The following is a 17,526-nucleotide window of genomic DNA, read 5'->3' on the forward strand; positions in this document are numbered from 1 at the left end:
AGTATGTGCAACAACCAACGGACTGCTGTAGATTCTACCGGTCAGTCTGCAGTATAATGCAGTGTCCCCTTCTGTGTCCCTCTTGTGTCCCCTTCAGTCTGCAGTATAATGCAGTGTCCCCCTTGTGTCCCTCTTGTGTCCCCTTCAGTCTGCAGTAGCCATGCAGTGTCCCCCCTGTCCCCCGGCCTGTCTGAGGGGAGGTAACAACAGCAAAGGGACGACGTCGCCAACACACTGAACAAACAGGTGAGGCACGCCAGCTCCATAGCTGAGACTTAATCTGGACAGTCTAGCTCAGGGGTGTCCACTCTTTTTTTGACATGAGAGCTACTTTCAAAATGACCAGCTCAACAAGATCTACTCACTTTATTTATAATACCATTGCTGAAAATGAATAGCGGCGCTGGCATTACATTTAAGACAAATGCACTTGGAATGGGAAAGGGGAGAAATGGAATAGGTAGAGTTTTTTGTATTTCATTTGTGAGCAGCAACACTCTTGAAAACAAAGTATTGCATTGTGGGTTTGAGCTGACAGGCACTTTTTTATGTCAGTCAATCAAGTCAACTTAATTCAAGTTGACTTGAATTAAGTCAAATTGACTAAATTAAATATTATTTAGGGGAATGTCATGTGATCTACCTGCACAGCCTTTGTGATCTACTGGTAGATCGCGATCTACCTTCTGGGCACCTTTGGGCCGAGACTCTCGCTGGTGCAGGGTGTGGTTGTGCTCATGCTATAATACTGCGTGCTGTTGCTATGCTGCTACAACACCTGCGTTTCCCCCACAGGGAGATCAAAGGTTTATGGAGAGATAGATAGATAGTAAGATACCGTTATTGATCCCCGTCTTATCTTGTGTGTCATTTAGAAAACCTGCCGAGTTTATTATAAACCATTGTGACCCGAGGACGATTCTATATACAAATGCTTTCTGAAAAATCCTGAAAAAAAGATTTCTGAAAAACATCATGTTTTCTATGTTCTCAGTGGTGCTCAAACACCCCCAACAATATGTGTATTTGGCTGCCGGTCCCCATCTGAAAATATGTTCTCCCCCCCAGAAGCAAAGATTTGAGTTAAAAAAACGTTCGCTCTGAAAGAATACATATTCAAAGATTTGCGCCACATTTTCGCGATTTTTCACAAAAATAGCACACCTCTGTGCCGCGCTATGAGCTTGTAGATCTGCTATTTTTCAATGTGCTAAAGCATAACCTAATGCTTAAAAAAACACCAAAAGGGGTTCCCGCCCAGAATGGGATAAACCACAACGACTGGAGTACAGCGCAGACCAAAAGCTGCACCCATAATACAGCAATAATTCAATCCTCTCACGACAAAACAATAACTCCTAGTACAGTACTTGGATGACCTCTTAGTATTCGGAGCGCCAGTCCAGTCCTCCTCCCTCATGGTCTGTTCTTTGCTTTGGGAGAAAACACACACAGTTATAGAACGTCGTAATGAGCAGCCAGTTGAGAGAGAGCAGAGATCTGAGTTCTGCTCGCTGAACTCTCTTGATTTGAGACGAGAGCTGGGGATCATGATGGAGAATTAAATAGGTGGTATTTGATGAGACCGCAGTCTCTGCAGCCAGGAGGGACTGATGAATAGTCATGTGAAAATATAAGAAAAGTTAACTCCCAATTGGTTTCCGAATGTTTGATGGAAAAATTGTGAATGTGTTTTTGTGAGAACACTCATTTGTTTACCATGCAGCAGGCGCCTGTGTTTGATTAATTACCGGTAGGTTGATAACATCTATAACTGTATGCTCCTGTTAGCAAACCCTCTATGAATAACATTTTGGAATTATCAAAGGTACAGTATAGGCCTGGGATTAAACGGGGAGGAGAGAGAGAGAGGATGTTGGAAAATTAATACGCCTTTGGAAATTAATACTCCCTTTGGTCTGTTCTGAAAGAGGAGACTGACCGGACTGAACGGACGCATAACCCATTTTAGGCAGGAACCCCTTTTGGTGTTATAGCATCATGTTATGCTTTAGCTATTTAAAAATAGCCAGATCTACAAGCTCGTAGCGCGCCACTGAGTGGCGCGCTACGAGCTTGCAGGCCTGCTATTTTTTGAAAAATCAAAGAACGACTGACATAGAAGAATTTTTTTAGAATCTGATCTCATGTCAGAATGAAAAACTGTCAGGATGTAGAAGACATTTTTAGAATCTGATCTCAGGTCAGAATGAAAAACTGTCAGGATGTATAGAAGACATTTATAGAATCTGATCTCAGGTCAGAATGGGATAATCAGCTGTCAAAACCCACTTACTTATCCCGCGGTCCTAAAGCACTTGGGACAGACGGACAGGGGGCTAACGGCCTCGGTTCACAACGCGCCAAACCTGCAGGAATTCTGCTCCAAGACAGAGTATATCCTGAGCGTCTGGATTTCTGCTTTTTAACGCTGACATTGATTGACGTTGCGGGTGTGACACGTGCCCTGTACGGTGCCTGGTGCCGCCCGGGCCCCTGGCTGCGGTTTGGCCCGGCGCACGCACACACGCACGCACAGACACACACACACACACACACACACACACACTACACCTGCTGATGCTTGTTCAGGTCTCTCTTTCAAGCAAAGCGCGCCACAGACATAAAGGGAAGAATGAAGTGACCTGCACACGCGACTTAACGAGCGCAGGCCAGGCGTCTGGTGTTCACCTCGAGCCCCCCCCCCTCCACCCCACCCCCCCTTCCCCCCCTCCCCCTGGAGGGCGCTCAGCCCGCCGCCCGTTAACGGCCCAAAGTGTGGATTTCCTGTTAAATAACGATCGCGCCCCTCCACGGGGTTCGTGTCCAAAAAAAAAGGATCAGGCACACTTTTTAGTTCAACAAAAAAAAGCCCCGACCGGCACGTCGGGTCGGGGTACCTAAGATGGGGATTACTTCCAGCTGCGCCTGACCCCTCCTCTGTGGCCCCTCCTCTGTGGCCCCTGGCTGGTCGCACAAACCAATCTCTCAACTCAACTGTGCCACATTTAGGCCTGTTGGCATTCTGCTAGTGCCATTAACCCATTTAGACCTGACGTCGAAATATAAAAACTGAAAAAAAACTATGTTTCTATGTCAGTCTCAAACATATTCATGTCAAGGACCCCAAACATATACAGTATGACATTGGCCGCCAACCCCCATCTGAAAATATGTAGTTCCAGGGACCCTCTCCGTAGCAAAGATTTGAGTTAAAAACTCGCTCTGAAAGAATATATATTCAATGATTTCAGGCAAATCTTCACGACTTTAAAAAAATAGCAGACCTACAAGTTCATAGCGTGGCACTCGGTGCCGCGCTATGAACTTGTAGATCTGCTATTTTTCAACAGACACCAAAAGGGGTTCCCACCCAAAATGGGTTAATAATACCCACCCAGTCTTGAACCCGTCGTTATTCCCCCAATAACTCTCTCTCCCGGTGGGATCTCTTTGACGACTACAGTAAACATTCCATCAGTCCGGCCGTCTGTGACAGATTTGTGTCCTTAGTGTCCTTATTTGCCATGATGTCTGTTTTCCCGAATATTTGACGATGGGCTTCTCAGATTGGCCATGATGTGACCTGAACATATAAAGCCCTCGGCTGTCTCATCACTGTGGCCCTCTGCCCCTCACACGGTGGGCAGTGCCAGGTCTTATTTGCCATGATGTGAGCTCATAATGCCCTCGGCTGTCTCATCGCTGTGGCCCTCCTCGCACGGTGGCACTGCCAGGTCTTGATTTATGATTTGGGATAGGCTTATATCACAGGGCTACTAAATTCCTGAACAGCTATGTTCCTCCAGTGTTCCACTGAACTGTCATTTTCTGTGCTCTCCACGCTAGATGCTATCGCTGCACAATTTGACAGAGATTACACACAACTAGGCTAAAATGCAGTTTAGTCAAATTAGGCCCACTCAAAAATGCATAATGCCTCACAGCCACAGGCCTATTAGTTATTTTGCTTGCTAGGCCTACTTTAAAGGTGATCTATGTTTAAAATGTAGTTTTGAAATACTTTTCAATGTCCATTTATTATCTGTCTTCTCATAGTATGTCTTTTTTGGGGTTCTGTTCTTCTTAATCTTGTGCCTTTCGGCACCGTGCGCATTCTGGCACCGGCTGCTCCTTTGGGGATGCAATCACCGCGTTGCACGCACTACGCAGTTCCCCTCCGCGCGCACCGTGCAAATCATCCCATCTGCGTTAGCAGTTTGTGAAGCTCTGCTTGCACAGCACAGTCAGGCGAGGTGGAGGGTGGAGGAGAAGGAAGGAGGAAGAGAGGGAGGTTCCATTTAAAGTCATCATAATTCCCTCCATATCTTATCATCAGGAGGGACCGAATGACCGCGAGGCCGTCGCGAAACTTTTAGTTTATAGAGTAGACGCGCTGATCGCTCGCGGTCCGATGATATTCTTCTCCGTGTGCACTGACGGTGTGCATGGTGGTCACAGAGAGAGAACCAGACGCCCCCAAAGAGAAGTCTCTCATCTGAGCGGTGAGCGCCGTCTATCAGCGCATGTGTGTTGTGGAAGTGACACGCGTCCGGTCTGGCATCGCGATCACCCGTCCGTTGTTTAGATAAGCACGCACGTTAACAGACGCACCGAGAGAGAGAGAGAGAGAGAGAGAGAGAGTCAAGGGGCCGCTGAGGAGGGGAGAAAAGAGAGAGTGCGTTAAAACTCGTTTAAAATCTGCTCGACAAACAGGCAAACAGGGGGAGGGGAGTTGGACGGTGTGATAAAGGAAGAGGGGACAGACTGGAGGAACGGAAGGGGGTTGAACCAAGGACGTGAAGGGGGACACCCCCCCCACCACCACCACCACCAACCTCTCTCTCTCTCTCTCTCTCTTGGTGCGCAGAACGGACGGACGAGGCTTCTCCATTTGGACTTATCGTAACCCACCCGAGCGGACAGTTCGTCTCATCATATACACACTCCCCGCCGGACGCCGCCGACCATGAGGACAAACGTGTGGATTTATAAAGTGTTGCTGTGCGTTGTGGTCTCCGTGGTGGACGCAGGTAAGACGCGGAGAGTTTCAGCGGACCGTGCGTAATGTGGAACGGCTACGGTTAAATACTGTGTATGCTTGCCATGATAGAATGCGTTATATAGCGTTGACATCCCGACCCCGAGGCGAAGCGGCGTGCACTGACAGATGTTGGACTTTTAAGTCTCTTCTATAAATGCAGGGAAACACATTTCTTCTTCTCGCCCTTTGTGCTCTATAATCTAAACCTTAAACCTGTTATTTTAAATTTCATATTTTGTTGTACCCATATAGTCGCTTTGGATTAGCCTATACTTTTGTGACAGGTTACAGTGGCTTTGATTAAAGGCCCATGCATTGACTTATATCAATTGTTGTACCACGCTGTAAATGTGGCTATTAATAACCTTAATAGCCTATAGGTATTTTATAGAAAATGATCAATTATTAGCTTATCTATATCTCGGATATGTTGAGTGCCTATAGCCTACAATATAGAGGATTTTAAATGTACCCTGGTCGTGCATGTATCATGTAATCATGGTACCTCCAGCTGCGTATAGTATAGAATATGGAAAGGTGTGCACGCACACACACACACACACACACACACACACACACACACACACACGCTCAGTTCAGCAAGTTGCAGCGCCCCGCTGGGTTAAAAGACATCTGTTTGAAGTCCATCTGCTCATGTTACTGCTTTGTCATTAAAAGTTTATATAGGTCATTGTCATTTTCGGTAATGGACACTATATATGTGGAACTAATGCCTCTGCTACTGCAGGCATTAAGTCAAGCATTAGTTATTAGGTCATCATGGGCACATTATTCTCCTCCAGGCTCCAAACTCCATATACTTTAAAACATTATAATTGGTCAGTTGCACGGTTTGACACTGCAACAGGGCACACAAGTGAATGGAGAGATGCTGTTTCTAAATATGCGCGTCCCGTCTGTCCGTGCGTCCGTCCGTCTGTCTGTCTGTCCCCGCCCCGGGGTGCTATTGTATGAGCGCGCGTTATTTTGGCAGGACGAACAGGGGAACCAGTTTAACATCTGGAGGCTGAGCTGAGGAGGGCCACATTTTTTCACTCGCATGAAGCGCGTGTTGCAGAATGTAATGTCTAATATGCAGAGTCCAGACCAGACAGAGAGAGAGAGAGAGAGGCAGCGCCTCAAACCTGATGCTCTGTTTGGCCACTTTGGGGATGTTTTTAGTATTTTATTCAGAATAGTTCTAGTTCTCCTGTCCTTTCTTCCACACGGGCCAAAGGAAGCCCACACACCTTAACCCATTCTGACCTGAGACCAGATTCTAAAAATGTTCTTCTACATCCTGACAGTTTTCTTGAAAAAGCTATGTTTCTATATGTCAGTGGTTCTTCGATTTTTCAAAAATGGCAGACCTACAAGCTCATAGCGCGCCACCGAGTGGCGCGCTATGAGCTTGTAGATCTGCTATTTTTCAATAGCTAAAGCATAACATAATGCTAACACCAAAAGGGGTTCCCACTCAAAATGGATTAAAATCAACACCGGGCCCATATTCTGTCTGCTTGCACCTCAACCGTGCAGTGCAGTGCAGACTAGAGCTACATTACATTTAACAATAATATTCCCAAACTATAAGCGAAAGTTCTTCTATGTTTTGTAGATAACGATTATAGGAGTCAGACTTTTAGAGGCTAGAGGAAGAGACTAAGTGGAATCTAATTGAGCGGCCTGGCGAGACATCAGTGTTGGAACAACAGCGTGATGAGTGCCAGATGTGGTCCTAGAGCAGCCCAAACATTAACCCATTCTGACCTGAGATCACATTCTATAACGCACAGAAGAATGGTGGTTCTTTGACTCATTTTGACCTGAGATCAGATTCTAAAAAATGTCTTAAATCCTGACAGTTTTCTGAAATACCTACAGTATGTTTCTAGGCCTATATATCACTCAATATTTCATGTCAAGGACCCCCAAAAATGATCTGTATTTGGCCTTCCGAGACCCCCCATCTGAAAATATGTTGTTCCAGGGACCCTCCCCAGAAGCAAAGATTTGAGTTAAAAACGTTTGTTCTGAAAAAAATATTCCAAATTTGAGGCACATTTTCACGGTTTAAAAAAAATAGCAGACATATACAAGCGCGCCACCGAGTGGCGCGCTATGAGCTTGTAGATCTGCTATTTTTCAATAGCTAAAGCATAGCATAATGCTATAACACCAAAAGGGGTTCTCCCGCCCAGAATGGCTTAATAATGCGTCCTCCCCGAAAAAACCATTTTCAGCCACGGGGAGCCCTACGACCCGCTGCAGAACTTACAATCTCCTTAAGTACACACACACAACGTCTTGTGTCGGATCTTGGCACGAGAGCTTGTTGCTATAACTCACCAGCATGAGATTTTCTTCAGTGATTTATACACCCCCCACTTGCCACCAATTACAAAGGGAGGGAGGGGGGGGGGGGGCAGGGGTCGTACGTGCAACCTAAAAGCAGGGGTCTGCAACAGGGGGTCGGACTGGGAGCCCCTAGGGCAGTGGGGTTCCCAAAGTGGGGTCCGGGGACCCTTAGGGGTACCTGAGGGTGTTCCAAGGGGGTCCCCAGCTAAATGATAGTTATTGGAACCAAATGGACCCTTATGGGTCTGTAACTCAGAGAGTGTACAAATGCACATGCAATGTACACTCTCAGAGTTAAATTAACATTGATTTTACAATATAAATTGGGGGTCCCAGAGATATAAATTTATGCCATTAAATGGGGGTCCGTCCGTAGACTAATGCATGTCAAACTGGGGGTCCTTGAAATTAAACGGGTTGAGAATCACTGCTAGAGGCCGTAAAGATCTTCTCTTATGGGGGGGTCCTTTGCATATCTTTTCAAATGGGGGTCCGTGGGGCTAATTAGTCTCAATTTGGGGGTCCTTGAAATGAAAAAGTCTGGGAACCACCAATGCCCCCTAGGGGGTCCTTAGAGTGGAAAAAAGAGCAGACCAAGTTTAGTAAGTATTGAGGGTTTAAGCGTCTGACCAGTATGTTTCAGTTGAAGACCCCTGAGTGACCACTAGTATGTTTCAGTTGAAGACCCCTGAGTGACCAGTAGATTTAGACAGCAGAAATAACTTATATACAGCAGAGTTCCACTGAGTGAAGGATGCCCCCACTCCCCCCCCCCCCCCCCCCCCCTACTCGGTAAAGATGAATGCTTTGCAACGCTGAGGTTACAGTATGTGAAATATGAAGTATGATGAATGCTCTGCATCGCTGAGGTTACAGTATGTGAAATATGGCTGGGATCGTCCCATTTCTGACCTGTTATGGATGTCATGCTTTAACCCATTCTGAACGGGAACACATTTTGGTGTTAGCATCATGTTATGCTTTAGCTATTGAAAAATAGCAGATCTACAAGCTCATAGGGCGCCACCGAGTGGCGCGCTACGAGCTTGTAGGTCTGCTATTTTTGAAAAATCGAAGAACGACTGACATTTTTTGAATCTGATCTCAGGTCAGAATGGGTTAATCAGACCAGTGTGTGTCCAGTGGAAACCTCGTATGAATCTGATCTCAGGTCAGAATGGGTTAATATGGAGGTTATGCCTCTCTTTTGCAATATGACGAAACTCTCCTTTTTGATGTATTACTTCCAAAGGAGGCATGACTTCTTCTCTCAACAACAGGCCTGTATTATAAATCAAACGCCATAACTTTTTGCGTCCTTGTGCAAACTTTTCAAGCATATTTTCCCACAAATAAAACAAGCCCCTTCGCTGGTGGCCGTTGACAGACTATTCATAAAAGTTATTTTTTGAGTATAGTAGAGGCAGAAGACACGGCGTGATGCCAGATGGCTGCAACTTGTTACTTTCAGACCCCCCTCACGCTTGTTGCCATAGCGTAGCCTCCTCCACCAGTCCTCCCTCTAAATATATATTTTTATCCCACGATTTTGTAACCCATTTTTTCACCCCTGTGTCGATCATCTAATGTGATCCTGGGCTCTACACACCCTCCACCAACCTAGTCCCCATATATGGGGGACAAGGGGAGAGCAACCTAGTCCCCATATATGGGGGACAAGGGGAGAGCAACGGACTTGAACTCATGCTTCCTTCATGCCTGAGTGTCCAAGTTGCTCCTTTACACCTGACAGGGGGGAGTTTCCCTGGTTGGACGTATAGCGCGTGGAAGGAACACGTTATTCCAACCAGTTCCTTTCCCCTCCATCAGGCGCCCCGGCTGGCTAGGGGGAGATTCCACCAGTCCTCCCAATGCACAAGACAAACAAATATTACAAAAATAACATACTGTAGGTTGATCGGGTCTAGCAAACACCATACCCCTCACTCAGGTGACCCAGCCGGGGGTGATCAAATCCCAACTTATGTCCCTGACTCCCAGTAGCTACCCTGGGGCGGTGGCGGTGGCTCAGGGGTAGAGTGGCTGGATGGTAACCGCAAGGTTGCCAGTTTGAACCCTGTGGGCTCCCCCAGAGTTAGTGTCGAAGTGTCCTTGAGCAAGACACTGAGCCCCTAATTGCTCCTGATGTGCTGGTTGGTGCCTTGCATGGTTTCCACCGCCATCGGTGTCGGGGTGACTGGGTGAATGTAATGCACAGTCTATGTAAAGCGCCTTGGATAAAGGCGCTATATAAATGCACCATTTACCATTTCTTACCATTTACCCTCAACGGATTGTGTGGCCCTGATCTTTCTTTAATATACAGAGCTGAATGTCTTATGTTTCGTAACATTATTCTAGATCTATAAAGTAACTAAAGTTTCCAAATAGCCTATATAAATGCAGTGGAGTTAAAGTACAACATTTGTCTCATAGATGTAGTGGAAGTAGAAGTAAAAGTTTAGAAAATGGTGTGTTTTCCCTTTAGTATAGCTGTCAACGAAATCAATCTGTCACTTAGTGAGTTATGACAGACAATGAAGTTATCTTCAGTCTGAAAGGGGACAAGCTGTCAAAACAAAGTAAACAGAAAATATGACAACAATACACCACAGTGACCACAACTAACAATATCCTATAAAATGTAACATAACACGAGACATACTGTAGTAGTAATTGTCTCTTGACAATTACTCTTTCTCAGTAACATAATTATACCAGTAAGACGCCTGAGGAGCGTGTCTTGAGTGTACGGGTGCAGGCTTTAGTTCCGACATACCATTGATCCGAAACCTCAATCCTAACCTAACCCTAACCGCAAGCACGGGAGCAGCGCATGTCGGACCATGGCTTTTTCGCATCGCATCGCATGTCCCCCCGCTTCGGATCTTCGGTGTGTCGGCAAAAGCGTGCGCACCCCGAGTGTACAGGGTTCGATGAGGTCAGATCAACATATGGAATGTCAGAACAGGGTGGCAGCGCCCTGGGGGAAGTGTCTTGAATGGGTTTGATGAGGGCCCAGGTAGGGCAACAGGCCCTTAATTTTCGGGCCTGTTGAGAACTCTAGTTTTCGCCGGCTGCACAAATAACGTTGTCCAACCCTATAGCTAGACGACGGCGTTGCAAATCTGGAAGTTGCAGATTCTGCTCGCCGGCTATAGTCTCTGATGGTGGCGCCTCTGGCGTTCCCTGCCCAGACGACGGCACCACGTGTCAGGCAGTCTCCTCCGTGAGAGTGAGGAGGAGGAGGAGGTTGTACTGCTGGGGCAGATCGGCGTGTGCACGCCACGCGTCCGCCCCAAAAACACACGGTTTCATAGTTAACTGCGACCTCTGGTCGCAAAAGAATGTTACTGAGAAAGAGGTCAAATACAGTAGGTATACATTTCAGGCCTCACTAGTATCTAATATCCACCTTAGTGTACATTAGCTTCCTACGGCATTATGTTCTTAATCAGGGCTTCTCAAAGTGGCTGTCGTGACACCCTAGGGTGCCTTGATGCAAGTCCATGAATGCTCAGTCCTCAGAATACTTATATGGAATTCATCAATATCACCGGTAAAACAGAGGTCAACTGTACTTGGTGCAATCTTTTACAGTCTATACAGTAAAAATTTAAATAGCAGATCCACAACCGCGTCACGTATATTGTGAGCTTGTAGATTTGCAATTTTTGGTTCCCCCCAGAATAGGGATGCTGTGGTTCAAGTCGTTAATTAAATGCCAAGTATAAAAGTTATCTGTCCTAATGAAAACGAATTTTCTCTCCAGTTTTCCTCGTGACATGATACTGTAGTATCTTCGGGGCTTAAAGATTGACATTATTGTCGTACCGTTAATATGACAAAAGGTGCTATAATGTAACAATGTAATTCAGCGGGGTGCCGTGGATGAAAAGGTTATTTACAGGCGTAACCTGAGCCGAACATGTTTGAGAACCACGGTTCTAGATGTCCATCTCGCACAGAGCAACGCCCATCCAGCATGTCTGGTTCATTGGTATTGTGTTCAACCCATTTTAGCATTATGTTATACTTTAGCTATTGAAAAATAGCAGATCTACAAGCTCATAGCGCGCCACCGAGTGGCGCGCTATGAGCTTGTAGGTCTGACATAGAAACATAGCTTTGTCAGGAAACTGTCAGGATGTAGAAGACATTTTTAGAATCTGATCTCAGGTCAGAATGAAAAACTGTCAGGATGTAGAAGAACATTTTCAGAATCTGATCTCAGGTCAGAATGGAAAACTGTCAGGATGTAGAAGAACATTTTTAGAATCTGATCTCAGGTCAGAATGAAAAACTGTCAGGATGTAGAAGAACATTTTCAGAATCTGATCTCAGGTCAGAATGGGTTAACCAGAACGTGCATGATGATGGTGTGTGTTGAATGAACTGTATCTTGATGTAGACCAGCTGTCCACACCTCTCTGTTCTTCTGCAGCGATGGTTTTCTATCCTGAGCTGTAGTTTAATAACTGCAGGCATCCCACAGCTCTTAACCATAGACATACGTACAATACGGTGCGTACAGTACGTAGAATATATGCCACATTGGCCACTTTATCCTATAATGTCTACCCTCTATACTGGCAGGGGGGCAACTTGTCATAACTCCACTGTAACAATAAATATGCCTCATAAAGACATGATTCTACAAATGCCAGTTTTCAGAAAATATCGTTTCGGTCGGGTGGAAACATCGTATCTCCAAAACTGTTACTTTTGTTTAGCAAATGTACAGTATAGCAAGCTCAGCAATAAGAGGTTTCTACCCAACACTACAGCAACGATGTAAAATCTAAAATGACACAGATGCTTACCTTGTTTTTACTGTGTGTGTGTGTGTGTGTGTGTGTGTGTGTGTGTGTGTGTGTGTGTGTGTGTGTGTGTGTGTGTGTGTGTGTGTGTGTGTGTGTGTGTGTGTGTGTGTGTGTGTGTGTGTGTGTGTGTGTGTGTGTGTGTGTGTGCGTGCGTGAGCGCAGATCATTTCTCGTAACAATGCTTTCTTGGCAATATATTTTATACCGTTGTAAAGCCATTTCCCTTTTATATGGTGCCCAATTTGTAAAAAACATGTTTGTGGGATATTCATGTGGGTGGCCCCCATGAATAATTACCTGTGGGTACCTGGGGGGGCTACATGTCTTCCCATAGGATCCCAGAGGTTTGTCGGAAGGTGGGATCCTATATGCAGACTTCCCCCTCTTCTTCCCTCTCTGTGAAATTCCTCCATAAAACGGAGGGTCTGTGGGGCGAACAGCGGAACAGGTGTATGTTGTGAAAACGACTGCCTGCAGTCCCTCTGAAAAGATTAGTGAACTAGTGTGGAATCATTGGCCTTAATTACTGACATTTTTTAAATCTGATCTCCGGTCAGAATGGGTTAATCAGACCAGTGTGTGTCCAGTGGAAACCTCGTATGAATGAATCTGATCTCAGGTCAGAATGGGTTAATTACTTGTGAGAAATGAAACCGCAATGAAAATACGTCTTTGGACTTTGGTGTGTTTTATCCTCAGACTGCTGTATGTACCCTCCTGGTTTTATTGCAGTTCAAATAAAATAAAAATGCATTTTGACCAACAAACACCAAACACCCCTCCTCTACCCTCAATGTCCTCTGTGACTATGAAGGTGTCATGTAACTGTCATGTAACTATTATTATTATTATTATGTAACTGTCACCCGGAGCGAAGGAGATGAGAGAAGTTCCTTGAAACATGAACTTAACGTTTTGTTCACTTGAGGAGGATAAGTGCTCCTCATTCAGCTTCTCCAAGACACCTCCCACTGTATAGATGGAAGAGTGATAAAGAGAGATAAAAGATTGTATTTTCATAATGTTCTCTAGTGCATAACCAATGCTTGTGCATTGTGGTGTGCATATCACTGATTTATTGGCTATCATCAATTCATTGCGACCACCCGCCATTGCAACCAAGTTGGACAGGTAGCTGTTTGATGACATGTTGTTTTCTCTGTTTGCTCAGTTGGTATTAATGAGACATGAGAAAATGGATCTTGGGATACATGACATACAACTATGACTGTGACATGTCATGTGACACATGTGTCACATGACATGTCATGTGACACATGTTCTAGACGTGTGTGTACTATACATCCAGCCAATTTCAACCTGGAATCCCTTTTGGGGACTATGATGATTATGGTCGAACCTTTTTCTTGTTTTTTTTAATAGATTACCTTTTTGACTGCATATGACTGAATATGCACCCTGAATATTCCAAAAAAGGCACTGATATGACCAGCAGTTTGCGATACTCACAGACAGTAATGGTCATTATTTGTCAAATTGTCTGTGTGTGTCTGTCTGTCTGTGTGTGTGTGACACTGTGTGTGTGTGTGTGTGTGTGTGTGTGTGTGTGTGTGTGTGTGTGTGTGTGTGTGTGTGTGTGTGTGTGTGTGTGTGTGTGTGTGTGTGTGTGTCTGTCTGTGTGTGTGTGTGTGTGTGTGTGTGTGTGTGTGTGTCTGCGTCTGCCCGCGTGTTATCTGTTTGTCCATGAATCTGCCTCCTTAAGCCCTCCACACACCACATGAACCTATCCCACATGCACCGGCGGCGTCCGACGCGCGTTCACGCCTCGCCTGACGCTCCGATACGCCACTGTTCTATTTTCCATGCGATCGCTGCGCACTCTGTGTGTGTTGGGCTTTACACGGACCACTTGGCTACGTGTACTTTACTCATGATGTAAACAATGCCTATTTCCCGCCACACCACACCACACCAGACCACACCACACCACACACCAGACCATGCGTGACTCCTTCCTCCTCTTGTTTTCCCGGCAGGACGGCAGACGTTACAGAAGTATGAGAAGACGGAGGGGTTCGAGCTGCGCTGCACCGCCTGTCCCAACGTCTCCAAGCCGCTACGGAACTGCTCGCTGGAGCGCTGCGCCCGCAAGTGTAGGAAGGGGAAGAAGTCCTTCAACTGCAGGTGAGTTTTAATGTCAAAGACCTCCATAACTCTGAGAGTGGTTTGGTTCCATTTGTACACTCAGAGTTACAGGCATGGCATGATGTAATGGTCCATTTGGAACCCCCCCAAGGAGGGCTGAGGGTCCCATGGACCCAGTGTTGTTTTTGGCAGCAAATTTCTATTTTAGTTTAGTCATAGTCTTAGTTTGGACTGAAACTTCATTTAGTTTTACTCACATTTTAGTCACCTGGAATGTCTTAGTGTTGACTAAATCTACATTTGATTTAGTCAACTAAAATGTATTTTGGCGGGTCTTGATGCCGTCGTAATGAGTGTCTTTACACTTGCTGAAAATAGATACAGGGGATGATGAGTGTTATGTGATATCAAAAGTGCCAACCGTGCGATGACCTTATTGTTCATATCAGAGAGTCTGGGAAGTCTGAAGATCTTGGAAGCAATACGGGTAATACTGAAAAGGCTATACTTGTACATCAAGCCGCGTCAGGCTACATGAAACAGGAGGAATGCTCCTGCCCTATATGGGGCCACATGCATGGCTCGGCCAGGCTTACTTATAACATGGGGTTCCTTCTTGCTGCTAATGCGTATCAATCTGGGGGTCCGTGAAATTATTCCAAAGGTTGAGACGCACTGCTCCACTCACTGCAGAGTTAAGGCCTCATACATACTCCAGTTTGTGGAGATATAGGCCTATCACCGTTTTACGTGATAGCCTATCTCATAAAACGGTGATAAGAGTTGAGGCCGTCATACTCGCGGTGATGTCCTTAAGGATTTGTCGTGGGAAATTAAGAGATAAACATTTAATAATACTCCTTTATGGAAGAGTATATCTCCTCTAAAGTTACAGTCTGATATTATCTCTATCCGTCACACCCCTGTGGTGCTGGTTGGTTTACAATGTCACTGTCCCATTTGTTGAACTGGCTCAAAGTCTTGAGGGTATGTATGTTGGGGGTTTGGTTGTTGTGGGAGTGAGCTATACCGACTTGTCTGATAGTAAAAGCAGAGAGATGGGTCTGTGTCCGCCGTGATAGCTGATCATCACCGCCACTGACGTAATGGTGTAGTTTTCCAACCCTTTAAAAAATCTCCACAAGTATGTATGAGCCTTGACAGTATGTGCAGTGAGTGGAGCTGGTGGACAAAGTTTACTTCCGACGTTCACGAACACTGCGACAGGAAATTAACTGGGACTCGTTTTTAATATTTATTGCTGTATCGAGTGTGAAACGGTCTGTGCTCCGCGTGACGTCGAATACCAGTGGAACCTCACGCCGAGACGCCGAGCGGTTCTTTAACTGATGTCAGTCTGTTTATTGGGTGTTGATGAAAACCTCAAGTGCTGCCCTGAGTGTGAATGTTCAACTGGAATCCAAGCCGACTTTGTCTCAGCGTCAGACATTTTTTCTGTTCTGCTCTCTCTCCCTCGTTTGGTTTCACACACTCTCCTCATCTGTCTCTTTATTTTGCATTTCTTTTATCTCAATTTCATATAAACAAGACATAGACATTAGACACGAGGGGCGTCATCTCCTCCTGAGAAATGGTGTATTTTTGAGTATATTCCAATTTAGGGTTTCTTTATGGTTTTCTATAGGTGGTATAGCTTTACGTTTTGTATACAGCATTTTTCTTCAGTCTAGATTTCATCTTTAATAATATCGGAAATCCATGTGTTTAGCCCAGTCCAGTGTGTGTGTGTCAATTTCTTGAATTTTGAATTCTGAATTCGAAGAGATTTCTTTTTACCTTCACAATATGTGAAGTTAAAAATCTCTTAGATGCAGGAATTCCAGAATTCCTGCATACCTTCCGGTGTATAATGATGATGATGTCACACGCGTACCCTAGTCGATATGTAGGTCAGTGCGGGTCTAGTCTGGTGGTGTAACAGATGGACGACCCTCAGCGGGTTACACAATCTTTAAACAGGATACCGAGAGTAAGAGTGAAAAAGGATTGATGCAAGATGACAATATCCACAACACCAGACATGAATGCTCGGCCGGCTCTCAGGACGTTCCTCCTTCACTCCTTTTCTCCCCCAAAAACCTATTTACATATTTCTGTCGTTTATCTCGCTCAACTACTTCCTGTCCTCCTCCTTCCTCCAACAGGGCCTTCAACTTCGAGAGGCACAGCAGGAAATGCCACTTGCTTCCCTTCGACCGCCTCAGCGCCGGAGCCCAGGCCCGTCCCGACGCAAACTTCACGCTGTACGAAAGTAAAGGTATATAAACTCCGCCGCTTGTCGACTTTTTTTTGTTAATATATATTTTTTATCCCACGATTTTGTAACCCATTTTTCACCCCTGTGCCAATCATCTAATGTGATCCTGGGCTCTACACACCCTCCGCCAACCTGGGGAGAGCAACGGACTTTAACTCATGCTTCCTTCATGCCTGAGTGTCCAAGTTGCTCCTTTACACCTGACAGGGGGGAGTTTCCCTGGTTGGACGTAGCGCGTGGAAGGAACACGTTATTCCAACCAGTTCCTTTCCCCTCCATCAGGCGCCCCGGCTGGCCAGGGGGAGGCAGTTTAGAGACCAGGATTACTGCATGTTTTTTGTGAGGGTACCTACCCTAGGGGACACGGGGAGAACATGCAAACTCCAACGTTCTCTCAGGGCTGGAGGAAACATTTGGTTCAAAGAAATGCGGTTCCAGTGATGTGTTTGTTCAGAGCGCTCTCTGTTCATGGTGGTGCCGGGCCGGGTATCCTCATTCCTGGAGTCCTCTGCCTGGATTTCTCTGTTGACACAATAAAGCCCAACTTCCCCGCCCCTCCCCTCCCTACGGTGTCGAGGGATGCAACACACAAACATCCAGCGTACTGAGTGGACTGTAAACAACTCCTTCATTGTTTACAGTCAGAGTACATGAGGCCTGTTCAAGTCCAGGCGGCGGAATCTAAAGCACTTCAGAATTTATTGCAGAATTAGCGGAAAACTCCCCTTACGTATGGTGACATTAAATTAACTTCAGGGAGACGTCATCTGTTTTGGGAATAACAGTCAGATGTTCCCAAATCTTTAGCGTTAAAACGTGTTAATGACCATACATGGGGAGAAATATATTGCAGGTACTCAAATGAGTCTATACAAATACAACATGGACCAAACATGGACAATCATGTGTTTATAACC

At 45.6% G+C, this 17,526-nt stretch overlaps 1 pseudogene across 1 annotated transcript in view; it reads left to right on the forward strand.

The window, feature by feature from the left end:
• Window positions 1-4,758: 4,758 nt before the first annotated feature.
• Window positions 4,759-17,526, forward strand: part of LOC308311022 (hepatocyte growth factor-like) — a 45,410-nt pseudogene continuing 32,642 nt past the window's right edge. Inside the window, exons 1-3 of the transcript XR_013966266.1 lie at window positions 4,759-5,033; window positions 14,223-14,370; window positions 16,497-16,609. The product of XR_013966266.1 is annotated as a hepatocyte growth factor-like (transcript). The remainder of the gene's footprint in view (window positions 5,034-14,222; window positions 14,371-16,496; window positions 16,610-17,526) is intronic.

This window comes from Protomyctophum bolini (assembly GCF_963924005.1).
Source record: "Protomyctophum bolini genome assembly, chromosome: 23".
NCBI lineage: Eukaryota > Metazoa > Chordata > Actinopteri > Myctophiformes > Myctophidae > Protomyctophum > Protomyctophum bolini.